Source organism: Diadema antillarum, unplaced genomic scaffold, assembly GCF_040938485.1.
Source record: "Diadema antillarum isolate AM-2024a unplaced genomic scaffold, OU_Dant_1.0 seq00000220_RagTag, whole genome shotgun sequence".
Taxonomy (NCBI): domain Eukaryota; kingdom Metazoa; phylum Echinodermata; class Echinoidea; order Diadematoida; family Diadematidae; genus Diadema; species Diadema antillarum.
This window is the reverse complement of record NW_027271274.1, coordinates 137,542-157,871: the sequence shown is the minus strand read 5'-3', so window position 1 is coordinate 157,871 and position 20,330 is coordinate 137,542. Positions and strand designations below refer to the sequence as shown.

Below are 20,330 nucleotides of genomic sequence, written 5' to 3'. Positions count from 1 at the left end.
AAGAAGCCATCCAAAGATGGGGGGAAAAAAAACTTGTCACCTCTAGCGGAACAGTAGATGACTTACTTGAATATAGTGTATCATAATAACTCTAACAATTTTCTTTTCCCATTTAGTCGGAACATCAAAAACAGAATTGCACTGAACTGTGAATTACTTCAATTTTTTTTTTTCCAGCCAGTGCTAGAATAACTGAACCAGAATCCCATGCCACATATTTCAACTCCAGAACACAATCAAAGATAAAGAGACAGACATGAAAATGGCTTAAACCCTAACACTCCTCCTCCCCCCCACCCCCTCCACACAAGCTCTCAATAGGTAGAAAAAAAATGGTGAAATAAGAGATATAATGCACAAACATAAAAGACAGCAAAATAATGGATGTCACATTGAATAAGTGAATTCATTTCCCAATGCTAGTGCGTTTCTCCAGGCGGAACCCAGGGCCATTCATATTGGGAGATGGAGTGTGAACTGGCGGCCGGGTGCACCCCATTTTCCCACACTCGCTATGTGCGCACATAATGGGTGAGCCGACAAGAGGGCAGGAAGCCCGACAATTGGCGTTGGAAACCTCACTCTGGGTCGGGAGGGAGTCACAGAATCGCACTAGCTCTCCCATCTCGACTGGGGACACCACTAATTTGCTGACCCCGTGAGCCCCTCAACTTCACTGTTACTACTTGTCGCAAAAACTGCGCGAGAAAAGGACACATAGTGTCAGAATCGCAGTATAATACCCATCTGATAATGACTCGAGTCTGATCAATACACTGTAAAGACAGAAGTTCTTCTCACAGAAGGCATAAGAATGCGCATTCATGCCATTGTACAATATGGCTGAATGCTATCAAAGTCACACATCTCATGTGAATAATCTCCCAAAGACTGTTTTCTCTTTGGTTTTGTTTCACTGCATCCTTCTGTTCACAATATGGGAAAGGCCAGCAAAGATGGGTATCTCAAGGAAAAGAGAGAGCAAGTTTGTGGCATAGATTGAATGAAGGCATTGTCTAGCAACAATCATCACCATACCAACACGGTCGTCTGTTTATGGCTCATCACAGTCAAAATGAAAGAAGACAAAGCATTCAGGGAGAAATGGGCCACCTAGCAGTAGTTCTATTCTCACACCCAAACAACTCTCAACAATATGTAGATGTACATTGTAATGCACCCAATGTACAGAGAAACAAAAATCAGACAAACAAGAGGGGGGAGTCATGATAAATCACGAGTACACGTATACGCGCTGTATTCGGGCTTGCAATGAAGGAATTATCACGGCATATACTTCCTGCATACCACAACGTTTTCCATGATACAGATCTATTGAGTTGAATATATAGAAATGAATAAGGTGTGATCAACATTACATTTTTCCCCATTTTGTTCTGATGCAACGAAATCCACAGCATGTAAGCATTCTTCTGTGTTCTTTCCAAGATGCATAGCAGTCAATGCATAACACTCCAGCTTATCATACAAAGCTTGCATTCATTCAAAACACTAAATACTTTACAGAAAGAAAAAAACAACACCAACTGCAACCTAAGGTGTTTGTACAGTGATGGGGCATGGAGAGAGGGTGTTTGAATCCCAATGACAGGCAGATGGAGAATTAAGTCCCCCTGCATACGAAAACCTGTTGCCCACTTGCTCTGACGCTGCCAACACTTCAAAGGCACCACGCACCTCACCTCTACAGACGCACTGAGTGATGGGCGACGGCAATTGATTTTGCACACCTAAGATCGCGCATAACGCTTTGTCTTTGCCAACTTCACGAAGCAAGTGGCTCAAGCGCTGCCACTGACATGTTCCATCAATTAATTCTTGGCCCCATATCATTTTTCTCTGCTTCAATCTACACTATGAAGCTTTGTCATGAGATGAAATCATTTTCCACTTTTCTTTCAGTACACATCATCATCAGATATGAATTTTTTTCTCTGCTCCAAGTGCAAATGGATGAATGGACAAAAAAATATGGATTTGAAACAATTCTACCCCATTCACAGTTGTTGATATTCATTATCAGGAATATAATTTCTGTCATCAAAAGATATCATAAGAGAAAATCAGTCAACTGCTAATGCACCTCTTTCATCAATGCATCTATGAGCAATTTTGAATACCCCCCCCCCCCCCCCCCCCCGGTTATTTGCCTTAAAATGTTCAAACTCTTCATAATGAAGCATTCAGTATAATTTCTTTGTCGCAGACTGCCTCCTTGACACTGGCTTCATGATGTCTACAGTATCTTTACTACTGAAAGAAGTTCAAGTACTTCTGAGACAGAGATTTGCCATTGCTTCTTAATACCTACTCTATATTATATCTGTTTGCTAACAACTGTGGAAGCAATTTCACAAGAGTTTCTTTGGCAAATCATTCCACCATAAAAGAAGACAATCTTCCCTGACTATTAAGACTAGATAGTTTTAGTCAAACATACAAGGTTATGAATGCCTTGGAATGGTTCTAAGCTGATCGAGGACATAGTTCTTGTCTGTTTCCTGCTCTCTGAAGAGCACTTTGCTGGTTTCCACAAAAGCAAACCACTGAACAAACTGTGAAGGGTAAGGCAAATTAGAATTTCTCCAAACTTCCAGGGTTGCAAATATGTGACCAAGTGACTGTCCTGAACTTCTGTCTTCAGGTCCAATTCCTTCGAAATTTGATAAACGGGACCTTCCAAAAAAGAGCACTGTTCCCACAGCCAATCGATGTGCTGACAGAAAGGCTGCTTTTGTACCACAAAAGCAAAAGTGCTATACCTCCTGACGATCACGGACCTGGGCAAAAAATTTGATTACTAGTGAGTTGATACCGTACCTCCGAACAGTTCGTACCGGCAAAAAATTTCTCCCTGTTCCCAACATTCTCCCCCATTCCCTATCCTCTCCCTCATACCCTATCCCACCCCTTCCATAATCTCAAAATACCGACAATGAGCTTGGTAACCAATTCATGCAATTTAAAATAATTTTCTAAAATTTTGTGAACAAGAAGAAAGATTGAAGCATGCAGCATGTTGTAAGTACTGTTGCAGGTTTTTCCATGCTGTTCTCACTCTAAAGTAGCATGAGAATATGCTAGCGCTTTCAAACATTCGACATTATACGTGTTAGCATGGCAGCATTTTGGAACGGTTGATAGTGTGGTGGTGTATGGAATTTCAGGAGGTACATGTGCACTATCCTATGAATTAAAGGATTCTTATCTCCAGCATTTGATGAAATGCTATATATCAGGAATAAGTGCTGATTTTGTGCTTTCTCAGACATGGACATGAGGGCACAAATGACAGCTATAAGTCGAGCTCTTCCTTTTTAAGAATATTGAAAAGTTCTGTGGGAATGACATCAATAACTGGCACAACACACGTAACCCTCCTCAACTATTATCCAAAAGCATGTAACAGATTCATCCACTTTTCCCTGTGTGGCACTCACAGAAGGAAACCACACTCATGTGGCTGACATTGTGAATCTTCTCGCTCTTGAATTTATCTTGTTCCATGGGAACCTGACACAAAACTGAGCAAATGTTAAACAGAAACTTGTTGTCTATGAACTCTGACACACAGAAGTTCTGTTTTATCTGTTCATGAAAGATATAGCTGAAGGTAAGTAACTCACATGACCTATGATTCAGAAAAAGTGTTGGGGTTTCAAGTTCCCACATATAAGATATCCTGAAAAGGTTCAAGGTTTCTGGCAACTTTATAGTTGACAATGATATTTTCTTGTGATCAATCCCAAAATCGATATTTGGCAGAGAGAAGCAACAGTGAAATGAATAGAAAAATATATTTTAATGAAAAATGGACTTGGAACCTCCTGCCAGCAAATTTGTCAGTATATGTTTTGCCTTGAGAATCACAACATATTTTTTTCTTTCTTTCTAAACAGTCTATGTACTGTAAAGAGGGTATCACATGGTCTTATCATGGGTTCCACCATTCTCAAAACAAACTTTGACAACATTGAATGATGATTACCCCACCCCTATCCCATGTTCAAGCACATTGCTCGCACTGCATGTCGTAACTGCATAATTTCAGTACTTACATGTGTATTGGGCAGCAACCATGTATCTCTCAAATCATACCAATTGGTGTAAAAGGTACTTCAGAGCATTTTCCCTCATTGCTAAATATGTCAAATACAAACAAAGTGACTAATAGACTGAAATGGTCAGACTCATTTTACATGCCTGTTAGTCTTTTCACGGTGTCTACAAGGTGCAATTTGAGCCAACATTACACATATTTTATCAGTGTAACATGAGGCTCGTATCGAATCTAATGGCACTTAGAAGCCTACGGAGTCACTCGCGTATATTTTTGTCTCAAATGTAACAATGATCAGGTAAGCAGTATAAGTGATGCTCCGTTCTTATATTTGGTTTCTGTCATCGACGGACATTTATCTAACCTCTCAACAGGCGAAGGGTATTAGATATCAGCACTTGGCGGCAAAGGTATTGCAAATCGAAAGTTGCATTGCATGTCTCACCTTGTGGCAGAACGCCGGATAGGAGGGAATGGTGAATTTAGATGGATTTAGGATATAGCCACTCACAAACTTTGTTATCACTAGCGACATGTGCATTAAACAAACCATGCAAATGCACAGACCACAGGCTCCGTCTCTCCAATCGCCTCACGTGTCAGAGTAATTAATGTCTAGCAGGTACTTCCACTGGGAGTATTAGGAAGTGTCATAGGAAGGAGAACAAATACACAAAGGGCTCTCTCAAAGAGAATATTTGCCTGCCAAATATGATATGCACTCTTAATCTGCATGCATGGCAAGCATACTGCGATTACCAGTAAAAACATGCAATTCATAACGCCCGACCTTGAGTGTAGCCTATGTGCAAATAGTGCAATGAAACCTCATGTTAATTTACCATCAAATACTAGTACCTTACTTCTCTCACCCCCCCCCCCCCTCATGTGGTACCCTGCCTAGTTATCACACTTATGCAATTTCAAAGAAAGATTGCTGCATTCATACATTTTCCTGGAATTCCCTCATCTCTCAAGGAAAATGGAGAAAGGAAAGCATGAAAATCCTTGGAAATTGACAAATAGGCCTATTGGCTGCATTTATCAACTTTCCCATGTTTGAAATGCATTTCAATCCTTTTAGATCACACTTCTCGAGTTGTTGCATTTAACAACTCTATCATATGAGTCAATTGGGGGTGCCTTGTCCCTGTGCAGTTCTATTGCGCACCGATGTCGTTGGCAGTGGTTGGTGTGGGCAGGTCTGAGAACCGTGTTTCAAAATGACTAGCATTTATCGACTCTGCAGAAATGAGTTTCTGGCTCAAACAAGCAGACAATCACACTTTTACAAGATCACACTCCTTTCCGTGTTTCAGAAACACACTTCTAACCCAATAACCAAAACAGCTTCATGTTAATCAACTGCCCAAAACTCCCTGAAAGTTGTTTGGAACCCTTAATTCTACACCAAAAGTGAGTTGATAAATGCACCCATAATTGAACGAAACAGTTGACTTCAATAGAGCAGGACATTACAACAGCCAAACACAGAATTTGTGAAAGTAGTAATAGTTCTGTGAGTTTTGAAGAACTTGATCGGATGCAACACACAGCTAACAGAGTAATTATGCTATCCAATTTCGCTGATAATATTCAGATCGCAACTTTGATAAAAAAAGAATGCCCAGCCAGAAATATGCCCACACGCAATCAGCCAGAATGGCTGCACTTTCCTGGAGTTTATTTAGTTGGTCCAAGCAGGCAGGCAGGAAACCCTGCGTTGGAGGAAGTATTCACTTCCTGATTTTTTCCCCATTAATCCAGTTGTTTTGTGTTCAGAAAACGGTCTATGTGCGGCAGAGTTCAAGAAGAGATAGACAAGCCATGCACATGATTTAGGCTTTTACACTTGCACATATAACAGGTTGTAAAATGAGACAGTTTTGTTTGTAGCTTGTGCTCTGACAGTGCAGTCAGACACATGTGACATTGGCTCTAATAGAAAGGTTAGTCTTGGTCCAAGGTCACAGAGAGTACAATCTTGGTCTTTAAATGCTGTGCAACATCCAATGTGATTTGCCCGCACAGTGTGATTACTGTGTTTTAAATACACAAAATGACAACAGACGCAGGATGAATGGCATAATCCTTGACAATTCTCTACAGCTCAATGTTTCACAATTTCTCTTGCCTACTGTCACTAACTGTATGCGAGACTCTACAAAACCCTTCACTTGATTTGAGCAGAATATATTCTCCGCTGTTCAGGGAGACCAAACTCCCATTTCTTCAAGAATATTTCATGTTTATTTGACCAGCCTAGCTCCCATGACAGGCCACATGGCTCTGATTCTCTCTTTTCACAGTGTCCTTACCTACCCTGTATCTTCCAAATCAGGATTAGTCTCTCCAGTTTATAGCAAAGACATGAAAATCACAATGAATAAAAGAATCTCATGGATCTTTGTATGTATGTATCATGTTGGGACATTTCCAATCCAATTTCTATATTCATAGGATTGAAAACAGCAGCGTCATGTGATTTTTATGATACTAGCACTACGGAAATGTTGTTCAAGGGCCAAAGAATGCTGATGTAAAGTACAGTGTGGATAAAACACTGTGATGTCAATGTTCAATTATGCAGTGAAATCTACGTGTGCATGAATGTCCTTACTGACCTCTGCCTCGGCAGGCACAATATGGACAGTCCTTTCATACCATCTTTGTCCTAACGACCTTGGGCGAGTTTGATATTGAGACAACTCAATTGGTCTTTGCAACCATATATGTCGGGAAGATATATCCAATGTTTGTGGTAAATGTCCTGCGTATCAATCACACACGTTGTCTGATTGATTCCTCTGTATAGAAGGGGGCATTCCATCTCAAATCCTTTGCAACCTGCAAATGCACTAAATTGGCTCTTTTATGTGTCCTTTCTGGTTCATGCAGGGGGCACAATATTTTCCCTGTAAAGGCTAGTCTCACAATGTGCAGTTCACAGACACACACCTCCAAACTAACTATTGCCATGAAAGTTTGCTGCACAGAATAGGCCTGATCGACATATAATTCTATACTCTCAACAAAATCATTGGAAGAGGGGCAGCCAGGAAGATTAAACTGTCATGTCACTTTCATGAAGGGATGTAGCAAAAAGAGCCCTGCACAGGTATAGTTTTAGATGTTCTTGCTGGAACTCTCAAAGTGGGTCTGAACTGTAGACTCTTCAGAGCTACCAGTGCACTTCACTCACCGGTGAACTTGTCAAGAGGACAGACAGCCCTGAAATGCCCCCAAAAGAATTCATTTGTTAACATGTGTCCATATAGTAATAGTCTTGGCCCATCTTGGGTTGTTCCTGTGCTTTTTCATGGCCACTAATAAAATTCATTGCAAGACACTGAAATGACTAGCCTTGTAATTCTGCGCCAAAAACAACGCTCAGTTTACCGGTATATCAGAACATACTCTACGCGGGTCATGATGATGTAGTTCTAAATGAGGAACTACATCATTACTATTAAAAAAAAAAAAATCAAAAAAAAATCAGAGATCAGAATGGCTAGAAGTTCCTCTTTGCAAACAAAACATTCTGATAGAAAATATGACATGATGCACTGCATACCACTATTAAAGGACAAGTTCACCTTCATAAACATAAGGATTGAGAGAATGTAGCAATATTAGTAGAACACATCAGTGAAAGTTTGAGGAAAATCAGACAATCCGTTCAAAAGTTATGAATTTTTGAAGTTTTTGTGCAGTAACCGCTGGATGAGAAGACTACTGCAGTGTATGAATAACTTAGATGTCACATGCCTACAACAATATAAGGAAAATATAAAGAGAATTTCACTAAATTCCATCTTTTGAAAAAAGTACACATTCCCCTGACTCGTTACCGACAAAATGTCATGGGTAATATTATTCCCCCTGCCTTTAGAAAGAGGCAAGTCAAGTGCTCTTTTATTATGCGAAAAAAGTGAAAATACAATGTATGTTGAATTTTCTTTTACATTTTCTTTATACTGTTGTACGCATATGACTCACAAGCTGTAGTAGTCTCCTCATCCAGAGGTTCCAACACAAAAATTTTGAAAATTCATAACTTTTGCATCGATTGTCCAATTTTCCTCAAACTTTCACTGATGTGTTCTACTAATATTGTTGCATTCTCTCAATCCTTATGTTTATGAAGGTGAACTTGTCCTTTAAAAATGCACAGACAGCCAATCAAAACAAAACAAAAAGAAAAGAAAAAGGGCGAGGGTGTTCATGCAGGATTTTCTTTGAATGAACCCAGAGGACTCAAAAAGGTCCAATGTGTGAAGTTCACAATAAGTCAAAGAGCTAACTGTAAGACCATGTCCATATTTGCTAGGCATGAAACTTTTAAGAATTGGAATTGAAACCCTTTTTTTTTGCGGCATGAAATTTTTGCAATCTACCACTGGCATTCGATGCATTGTGTAGCCAAAACCTTTTGCGTGAGTTTTACTTTTTTTGATCCTGGCTCCTCACGATATTCGTGAAAGTTTCATGCATGCAAAAAATTTCTGGTTTTACAGTAATCATCAGGTTTGCTCTACTGGTGCGAAAGCCTTCCATTATCAAACTCAAAGATGCACGATTTTCCCATGCAGTATGTCTGCATGCACATCACCTTCCACTTCCTTTTCTCGGGTCATTGCGAACATTAATGTGACCGCTCCAGTGATCCTGGGAGCAGGGGTTGATAAGAAGACATGAAACACAATGAAGCCGGCAGCAACAACAGGTGTGCAATGACATTGTAGAATGTGGTGCAAATAAACGATAAGTGTTTTCAGCATTCCTCTCGTCCTGATAAGTCATTCTCTCTTCTCACAGTTGATTGCTGAAGGAAGAATCATTACCATTATCACCACAACCACCACCACCACCACCACCATCATCATACAACTACACAACAAATAATGTACATAGGTCTACAACCCTATAACTGCCTACACACATGGGACATATGATGACAACTAATTGTACTAACAGCCAACCCACCAGCATGTCATTTTACAACCAAAAAAAATTCTCTCACCCACAAACATACACCTAAAACAAAATGAAATAAGACAAAGCAAGATAAAACAAAACAAAACAAAACAACACAAAACAAATTAAAATGGAAAAGAAAGTTGTGAGAGAAGAGCAGGAACAGAAACCTTAACGTGAATAAGATGGAATATGATGAGGTTAGAGGCTAAGGGTTCGAAGGTCACTTACTGGCATGTCACCTCCCCGCCATCAGGACTGGGTATGCAGGTTCCATCGTGGAAACATGGGTTAGGGTTGCAGGATGTACTGCCAGTTCCTGTGTGGGAGGGAGAAGATTGAGAATTCACACATGTAGGCCTATGTAGTACAGTTTATCATCACACATGTTGCTCTCATTGAGAAGGTATTCTATCACTGTGCACTCTTGTGGTTGAACATCATGTACAAAAGAAGAAAAAAACATACATTGGAACACGTTGCATGCATTATGGTGCTTTGACATGTTCATATGTACATTGTATGTCTGCAAATTGATGATAGGACAGGAAAAACAGCCAAGTAAGGGCAAAACTAGAAATAGATTAAATGTTAAATGGTCACTTTAAATGCCTCAATCAATCTAATTTGTTCCATATAATCAAACAATTATACTTAATGAGAACAGATTACATGTAGGCCCTACTTGTCTTTATCATTAGCAAGCATACATCTCAAACACACAACTATTAATGGCAAATGTGCTACTTGTAATTACACCAATTAATGTACAATGTAGCATCTGTATGCATGGTGGCCCATAATTGACAAAAGAAACTGTTTTTTTAAGTACTGTACAGCCCCAGTCATTAATTTAGCTGTGAAGTTTGACAATGCCTCTACTGCATCCTGCTACATGTAAGCACAGTTCAGCTGACATTAAAGCCACGCGTATGACCCTGTCACTTTCATTTTCCAGGCTTTGTTAGAAGTATACACAATCCCATCACAAAGACTACCATAGTTTCTACAAACTTAACAGGACATTTGCAAATCTTACCCCTTTCATGCCAAACCGGGCAAATACGTTTTATGCATACATGTACAATTGTAGGTCATTTATATTTTCAGATGTGCAACTGTTCAACACACAGTGTATTCTTTTCCTCCACCTAATGAACGAAAAGACCTCATTATTTTCAATCTTTTCTCCCTCATGATCATGGCACAGGGTGATTAAGTTTTCTTTCTTATTCTCAAGGAGTGCTATAACTAAAATATAGACATAGAAATATAAACATATTTTCATCCTGTGCTTTCTAAAATTTTTCAGATCATAAATTAAATTAATAGAAGCTCCTGGTGCTGGGTGTATTGTACCAGGTTGCCCTGATGATGTGTCTTGCTGAATATGCTGCTCTCATGATAGAGAGACTGAAAGCTATAGGTGCACATCTCAGCTGGGTAACCCTTACCAATACCACCTTTCCTCCCAGAAGCCTTCCTGACCCCGCCTTACCACCACCCCACCATCTTCTCACCAGGTGTTTGAGGAGGGTCAACCTAGGCAACGGTAACTCTAGGTCAGCGGAAGAGTTTGAGGGCTTTTTTTCTCTGCTTTGCTTGTGTTACACTTTACAAAGTTATTCATCTTTCTGTCAAAGACAATAGCTTGAAAACATTATTGTATGAAGGGGCAACTACCCATCCAGCCAGAAAGCTTTAAGGGAGTATAGCTGCCTCCCCTCCCCCTCCCCCATAAGGAAGGCAAAAAGAAAAGGAAGGTACTATATTTCACACATTTACGGTATGTACATGTGTAACATGCCTTGCCAAAGAAGTCGTTTCACCTGAAAACTGGCTGTCCTTCGAAATAAGACACTCACCCATTAACGGAGCCAATAGGGATACAATGACTCAATCCTCGGATATATATTATAAGGAGACTTGCTGTGCTCACATTTAACATACAATGTAGCCTACATGCACACTCATGTACACTTGGACAAGCTCTTGTAAGGACAATGATGTGTGTATTCTTATGCATGACGATGTTATATCAACAGCATAAAGAAGTGACAATTGCTTCGGCAACTCATCTTACTCTACAAGTATATGAATTCTTGCATTCTCCTTTATTTGCACAAGGAAACAGTGTCTTGATGACAATATCAAAATCATTACACCTAAACCTACAAAGAGGTGGAATGATGGACACCACAATGATGGATGTAGGAAAATTAAAAGACAATATATGGAAGCTGATTATCACATCTAAAAAAACTTTGCATGGAATCCCATGGTTCTGAGTGGCATGAAAAGCATGGCAGTTTCCTGCACCACCTTTATTCACTAACAACTTGAGTAGAAGCTACAGTGCACTCATCAAATAAAACAAGTACAGCTGTATGCTTCATTGCAATCCGACATAACTAACTATTATGATTACACCTTAAGTACATGTAGATCTACAAGTGTATAAGCTTCATAGGCTCCGCAAACACTCATCGTAGTGGTACAGGAATTCTCGCTTAAGTTCGTACACACATTCCTGAAGTGAAGACAACTAACATGTCTGGGACACATCAAGTTTCCTTCCTTTGGGGATTTTTTTTTTTCCTTTCTTCCTTTCTCCATCAGAAACTACACTTGATATTGCATCCTGCAAATCACTGCTCATATGCACACAGTTCCTGGTAGGAAATATCGCAATTTACATTGTAAGCACTCACTGTACATGCAGCACAAGAAATCTTGGCCGTTGGCTTGTCAATGGCGTGTCTGCTGTCTGGGGTTACAATACGCTTCATTACACTATACAGCTATGTACAATGATGAGGTACCTGGTACAGTACAAAGACATGTGTGTATGCATCATTCTGTTTTTGCAATGGACTAGACTCGACACAAAGGTCATAATATGATCTATGGCCATTTAATGCCCAAATTATGCTATTAACACTCTGTAATTTCACTTTTCCTTTTGATTGTTAAAGTATTACAATGTATGTACAGTTACTATAGAGGATATGAAACTTCTAACATTGTAACTTGTGACGGTTGTTAATGATCATTCACTTAAATACATTGTACCCATTCATACGACTGTTAATCACAATAAAATGGCAAGTAACTACTTCATTGTGTACACATATAAAACTTGGCTGTTTATGAAGTTGGTATGCACAGTACACAGTCTGAATTACCATTTCAGTGACAGAAACATCATTTACATGTAGGCCTCTGCTCTTCAATCCAGATTACATACAGATAGTGAGGTCAACATTAAAACCTGCACATTGATTCTTTTACATCATACAGCTTGTATTCAATGACCATATTGGACTGCTGTTGTTTTCGTCTCCAAGATACTTGGGTAAAAAAGAAGACACAATGATTACATGGTTGCCACTATTCAATTGAACTTGGACCTCAAATATGCACAATTTCTGACAATGCATGTACAATGTATGACCTTTAATATTGTTGGTCTTATGACAATCTTTTGACACAGCTTGGCCCTTTCCTTTAGTCTCACTGTGCAGACCCAGCTTCAAATTCTTTTCATCACCTTTCAAGCAATCCTGATTGAGGTATCACCTTTATATTCAAGTACAATACCAGAGGTGGCTAGGGTGCATTAGTCTTCTTCTGTACTTTTTCTGCCCCTACATTAATAATAGACATGTCTGATACTCCTGCTTTTTAGTCCAGAGGTAAAATAATTGCGGTTATCATTGCAACATTGCAATTTCTTTCCATATCTAAAACAAAACAAAGCAAAACAGGTCAGCTGAGACTACTTCTGTGTTTGTACAGAAAAGAATATGGTGAACTTAGTATAACTGGGCATGGTTGTGCAATTTGCATCCTTTTATGACGACATGGCCCAACGACACCCTTCAGGGGAGGAATGACAATAGAGTCATACTTCAGGACGGTTTCGGGGACAGTGCATCAGGACAAAGAGTGATGGAGCTAAGTAAACACACCCAAAGATGAGGAGAGTGCAGGTTGTAGGACAAATAGGAACTCATGCTGACAATTAGGAGCCTCTACTTGGTCAAGAATTTCTAAATGATCGCTGTGTCCTTAGTCCAGAGAGGAGTGTGGGAGAAATGGAAAGAAAAACACAGAAAACAAATACATGGACTGCAGCTCTGATTTGGAAAGAAATATCTCCAGCAAGGAATTGTTGACAATAAAATACCTTTCTTTATTGCTAGACAACTGTGCATACCTGTAAGAACAGTATTATAGAGCACAATGCTAAATATCAAACATTCTTTGGCTTTGATTCCGTACTGTATTCAAATCATGTGATGCAAATACTAGAATATAATCCTTCACATTGATTCTCATGCCATGAATCAGTGAAATCTCTACAGTACTCGTGATAAAGGTAATATGACTGGCAAAAGTCTCTTATCATAAACCATACCCATTAATATCTGTTCTTTATCTACCCGTACATGTACTTATTTAGAGACAGCTGCTACCCTCCTTTACATGAGTCCATAGTGTATACATTTGATCACTGCTACACATTTACTATGAATCCATCTCTCTACATTTATATCTTTAGATGACATTGAAAGAAGGATATGAATTATTTCATTTTGTGGGGCATCATTCATTATGACACTGATTCTAGCAAAAGGTACACATATACAGTGTATGAAAACAAGTTGTGAGCAAAATTTAGAACGGAGATGAGAGTTACAATAATGTACAATGTAAACTGTATGCACATGTGTACAGTGTATATCATGAACAACAAGTGACAAATCTTGTAGTACTGTCGTTACCAATGAATCAGACTCCAATGAAACAATCTACATATAACTACAACAGCCTCTAGTTGTGACTTGTACAATAGCTGCAGACTTTATTTTCAACTATTTTCTTTATGAGATGATCAACAATGATGCTGCTGGTGTGGATATGACCATATCTCAATTTTTGCAAATCTTGCCAAGTATAATGCAAAACAACAACAAAACAACATTCACTAGACTGAAAAGGAAACTATGGATAAAATATCACAGGCATCATATGGGTTGAAAGTGCTGTTTTTATACACTTTGTACTTCTTGGCTACACACAGAACAGTGAGTTACAGAGACACTTCTGTTTGGTGCTTTACCTTTCTATTGCTTTTTTTTTTGCTGATTATTAGTATTTCACAAGATTTGCACAGGGTAGAGGAAGATGTCTTCTCTCATTTGTCCCTATGTGGGTCATATTTTTTGTTTCATTCTATTGCAGAATTTTAGAAGGCCTCATATTGTCATTAATTGCTCTTTTTTATTCTTTAATTGGCAAAATATTTTGCGATCAAATTTTCTTTCTCAAATTAGTGTAGCAATTTTTTTTTATTACTTTTAGGTGTGATTCTGTGCAAATTCAAGAAATCCTATCCATTTTCATTTATTTTTCATCAATGTTGGTTTATACACAGTAAAATTCAGAATTAAACGAATGTAAGGAGGGGAAAAAAATCATGTTTTTGGCAGCAAAATTACCAAGCAGTACTAGACAGTTTAATAGGTTGCCAGAGGTACAATGTTGTAGGCAGGTCCATAGATGTATGTTTTGTATACTATGGCATTAAACTGATTTAGTGAAATGAGTAACAGCTTGTTGTTGTGAGATCTGTGACATTGCTGCAGTTGTGCAAGGCTTTAACATTTCAGAAGCAGCAGTTGAGTCATTTTATTGTGCTGCTGAAGAAAACATGAAAACACAGATAAGATTGCACTGCACTGCTAATGTCCCGACAAGGCCAGGTTATCAGCACCCGACCAATGATTATCACTCTCTCTTTGTGATAATTTGTTCAAATTTGTGTCAACACCATTACATTGTATGTAGAACTAATTGATGAAGTAAAGCCGATGTTTCACCTGCAAAAGCAAGGGATGGCTGAACATGCTCAATACAGTTGTAAAGAAGCACTGAGTTTCTGATGTCTTCTGACCACAGTAAGAAAGTTCTAGCAGTCCAATGACAAGCACGACAAGTGTACATCAGCTAGTTACAAGGTTGACAAGTACTGCAATGTCAGACAGACAGAACTTTTAGTTGAAATGTAACAACCACAGGCAGATAGCTGAGTCAACCAGTATACAATTCTCCAATTAATAATCACTTATCAACAATACATTCATAACATCTGTTCCTACAAGAAACAAAGGAAGCAAACTTCAGATCTGAACTGACTAGGTCAGCATGGCATTGTGGGCATGCTGCCACTATTGTCACCCATTGATTTCTGGGAGGTACACCTCCAACAGCTGCGAAGGCAAAAGTTCATCCTGGGCTACAATGCTGTTGAAAAAGGAAAAATCAATTCTTTGCTAGTTTTTGAAATGGCAAATGAACATACACTTGTGCCACATACTCTCATAACTTGCAAAACTTGTATCTGGTACTGTTAAAAGCAGGTACAAGAAGCAGAGAATACTCCAAATAAATCCTTCAGTGCTCTGGACAATCAAAACTAAGACAAGTGCTGACTCAATAGCATACAGTGCACTATGAAAATATTTCATCATTAGGCCATTTAACAAGCACTCAAATGTTTTAGAGTGTTCTACAACACCATCAAAAGTATTCCTTGTTTATCTTTTGAGGGAAAAAATATATACACTGTACACCATTTACATGTGTACTCAATTTCAGTATGGCTTTAGAATTAAAGATCAACAAGGAATGACTGAAACATAAAATACCCTACTGCTACCTTGCAAGTGGTCATATTGAATCTCTAGCAAAATCTTCTACAAACACAACCTAGTAGTATTCAATCAGTTTTTCAAAGACAAACAAAATACATGTACACTATACACTGTAAAGGTATAATGCCTTGCTTTCAATGAGTTAATACAGCTTTCAGTAAAACTTGTCCCAAGTATATGAAATGTAGATACTGTAATAAACCTCAAAATCTTTGTTTACTTCAAGACTTTTTTGTACAATTTCATTGAGGGACATGTTCAAGGCATTAGCACTGTGTGCTATTTTTAGTGAATGGTTACCCATCCCCCCCCCAAAAAAAAAGAGAGAAAAATACACTGTCATTCCACAGGTTAACGGTACAACTGTCAAATCTTTCTATGTGTACATGGTTGTATGCTTGTACCCATTTCATTATCAGTACCTTTAACATACAATGTACATGTATATTTCATAGCTTAAAGTGTTCCTTCAAAGATCCGGATTAAAAATCTGAAAATCTTTCCAGTTATCAAATGTTGCTTTGTATGAACAGTCTGAGAAGAAAAGTAGTTCTAAAGGCATTTACAGGCACCGATTCTTTTCATGTTAAGACTTCTTTTCAAGTGAGGACCTAGAATATATTCGATGCTGAATTTTGGGGTTGGAAATTTTTTTGGGAAATCTCAAGAAAGAGGGGCTGCTGCCTCCGAAAACAGAGAGTCAGCCTGGGTGGAGCAAGGGCTGAGCATCGAGTCTCAAATGTCACCAGGGGGATGAAATGCTATCCACTAGTCCATTGTCGGCAACCCTACGGATAGGTTCTTGTGTTTGTCTTTGCCCTAACTGCCATCTTGGCCCATGCACTGCAGGAATGTGTGTCTGAAACTGCTGCAGAGACCTACATATATTATACAGTTTTACCCACTTTCAGTGGAAGTGCTAGCTGCTGTGAAACAGACTTCAGCACAGATTCGGGACAAGTGGGCCACGGGAATGGTGAAGACTTTCTCTAGACACTGATGTGTAGGACTATGGCATTATTTTGCACAGACTGCTTTTTTCCCAACAAAAACAAACATGTTAGGTTCTAATCCCATAAATTAGGAAAGCAATAAATAAAGAGTATTATTGGAAAACAAGGAAATTCCATTCATGACTTCAGTTGAGACAATTGTGATTAAAGCTGCTAAGTAGATGATACAATATATTCTTAATCATAATTTCAAGAATATTCGCAGTTATGTTACTAATACAATTGAGGTTTCACTTTCCAAAAACTCTTTATTTTGCTCAAGAATGAACTAACTTAAAAATGTTTGAAATTGGCGCTTAGCCCATTTTCCGATGAAACTCTTGAAATATAAAAACAGGGTGGAGAAGAGTCGAGAGAGACTTTACAGAGAAGTTAGAGAAGATACTCATGAAGTAAGAAACAACTGTCTTGTAGGAGTTTTATGAAAAGCAATGAGAAGAGGGTGAAATTACAATATTTTCATTATCAAATACAAAATGTGATCTAATATTTGATCACTATTATCACCAGTGGTGTGCTGAAAAGAATCTCGGGACAAAATCAAACCAATACGTTAGTAAGGGTTTGACCTTTGCCCTTTCTCTGTAATCAGTGGAAAGATTAGGAGTATACATTGTACATATACACTTTGTACAACTGTGTGTACAGTATATAATAGAAAGTAAAGCACCCACCAGATTTTCCACCCCATAAAAACTTCAAGATATTAAAGCATATAAATGCTGCTCATGCTAAAACAAGTTGAAAAGGCACAAATAAAACTTTTGACTATCCCATCAGGTCTCTTATACTTTACAGACATGTTGTGATTACGCATAGGCTAAATTTCATGGCAGTGCCTTGGGTCAAACATGATATTGTGTACAAATAAACTAAATGACAAGGGCAGTCAGCTGTTTTCTTCTTTACACTAATTAGCTTAGCTGCTAGGGTGAATGAGTGAAACTAGGAGGACACAGACAGATAAAAAGAGGGAGACAGAGATCTTTAATCATGGCTGTTATGGACAGGACAACACAACGCTACGGAGTGAGATTAAGTCATTAGATCCTTCAGATATCCAAACAAGATGGCATCTCACTGTCTTATCAGTTCATTATGCAATTAAGATGTTCCACTCTTCCCCCTTTTATTTTCCACCCTGGCACTGTGGATGGTTCCCACACCAATTACAATTGATTTATTGCCCTCCAGACCTTTGTTCTCCATGCAGTAAAGTAGGACTGTATGACATTATAACAAAACACATGCTACCTAGGACTGTAAGACATTAAAACAAAACATGTTACATATCTTTGATAGGCAAAAGAACACACTCATATGTCAAACACTGGAAAGTGAAGATTTGGCTGAATCAAGGCAAGCTGCATTCATGTGGGTTCACATCTTGCAAAATATGCACGAGGCAGATATATTGTATCAAAACACTTTGACAAGTATACATTTACACAGCCTTACAATTGAATGCTTCACATATATCTGAATTTTTATAGTTGGTCAGCATGTTTTATTCTAAGCTTCATCCTACCAAATACATTTAAATATATATAGAGCAATACTTCAAGAACATACACATTGTACAGGCCCTACTTACTCGAGTTCTCTTTCTGTGCAAGGAGCCATATTAACAAAGCATCATAATGAGATAATTGCCAATAAATTTCCTTCATACTTGGTTGCTGCAAAAGCTGGGCACATACAGTACATGATTATATTACCCAGAACACTAGCAAAGTATATAGCATGTGCAAAAACAGTCTGTCATAGATGTCTAGAATATATAATGTCAATGAATGGACTAAAGTTATAATGTGCTAACTATGCAGGCACTGGGCATGCTGGGTGGTTTGTTTAAACAGTGACAAAAGAAAATGACAGATTAATTTACTCTGCAAAAACAGTGTCCTTGTGATTGGATTTCTCTATGTAAAATTGTCAATTTCCATAAACTTTAAACAGAAACTTTAAATGTTTTTAGTTCCGTCTAAACGCAGTTTAAGAGGCGGTACAGCACCATGTACACGTCCTGGATCCCGAGTACTGGAAACTGGTATCAGTTTAGCCAGCGAGACCACTGTACACAATCTACTGTATCTTGGCTGTTGGCCTACTACAGTAATCCCGTTCAACACAACGTGCCAAATCCAATTCATTCCACAGGTTTAGAACTTTCCCTAACCAATATGATGACATACAATCCATACTCTTGATGATTCATTGCAATATACAGACTTATCACAGGAAATCCTTTCAAATAAGTTCTGCAAAAGTTGTTGAGTGAAACTAAGAGAAGATGAGATCAAACTACTCCAAATACTGAGACTACGTTTAACTAGTGGAGCCACGCACCTCCCCACAGCATCCAAACTCTTCTACGAGGGCAAACTTACCAACGGCGCAGCGGTTCGTCAAAGTTACAGCAACTACCAGCAGAAATAATCCAGTACTTCTATTAATTAGAGAATTTCCTGATCCAGTATGCCACCTCATCTTCGGATCCACGCGTTATAACAATCCAAAAGAACCACGATCATGAGTAAACCATCATTTGATCTCTGTTTTTCGAAAGCAACATACGACCTGGTGATATATACCACGAGTTGATTCCGCCGAGTCGGCTTCCGTGCGGTTTAGTAGTCCAATTGAGGTAGCGAGCGATCACCACCACTGGCTGGCTATGCACTTGTTCCTCGCATGGGCCTCAACGTCATTCGCTATATTACGTATACCCTTTCTTTTGTGTACCAAAAAGTTGGTTGTGTGTGTGGAGGCAGCTCGGTCGTGTGGCTGTGCGAGAGGCGCACGCCACTCGATAGTATTCCTCCGCGTTGTCAACTTGTTGAACAAAAACTTTTGTGTCGCACTATTGTTCCGCACGAAATCGGTCCCATTCTGATGCAAATGTCACCATTTTAAACGCACGCTCTGTCCACAGCAAACAAAAGCCGTGGTCAAGCAGAAGTAAGAGGTGTTCAGTGGGGCCGAGGGGCGAATTGCGTTCGAGTTTTAGAAGCTTCAGAAACGAAAAAACCACCAGTGATGGTAGTGATTCAGACTGGATGCTACCGCAACATCTACTTGTAGACTAACCCCAAGCGACAGTAACTCTTCTCATATTTCTCGTACAGAACTGCTCTCTTTGAAGAATGTCTTGGGGTCTTTTCCTTCTTTCTTATCAGGTATTAGTTGACTCCAAAGGTCAACCGAAGCACCGTTCGCACACGTAACAGGGGTCTCGTACAAAAAAATTTTATGATATACGTACGTCGCTTGTGTCAACGTGGGGCAGGGTGGTGTCTGACTTGTGGCGGAGCGACGTTAGATTCCCCTGAGGAATAGCAATGTAGGAGGAAAAGATGGTCGCGTGTACCAGAAATCACCAACGCCCTGTCTACCGCGGGCTATCGTAGGGGTAACACGCGCCCGAAGTGAGGCAGTATGGGGATGAGGTGTTTCCAGCTATGTTGTGTGCGCGTGAATATTATCGGGGCAAACGACCAGAAAAATTCTCGGGCTGTGAGCCCTGGTGGTAAATGGGCG

At 39.1% G+C, this 20,330-nt stretch overlaps 1 pseudogene; it reads right to left on the bottom strand.

The window, feature by feature from the left end:
- Nucleotides 1–19,997, bottom strand: part of LOC139729153 (uncharacterized) — a 66,209-nt pseudogene extending 46,212 nt beyond the window's left edge.
- Between the last annotated feature and the right edge of the window lie 333 nt (nt 19,998–20,330).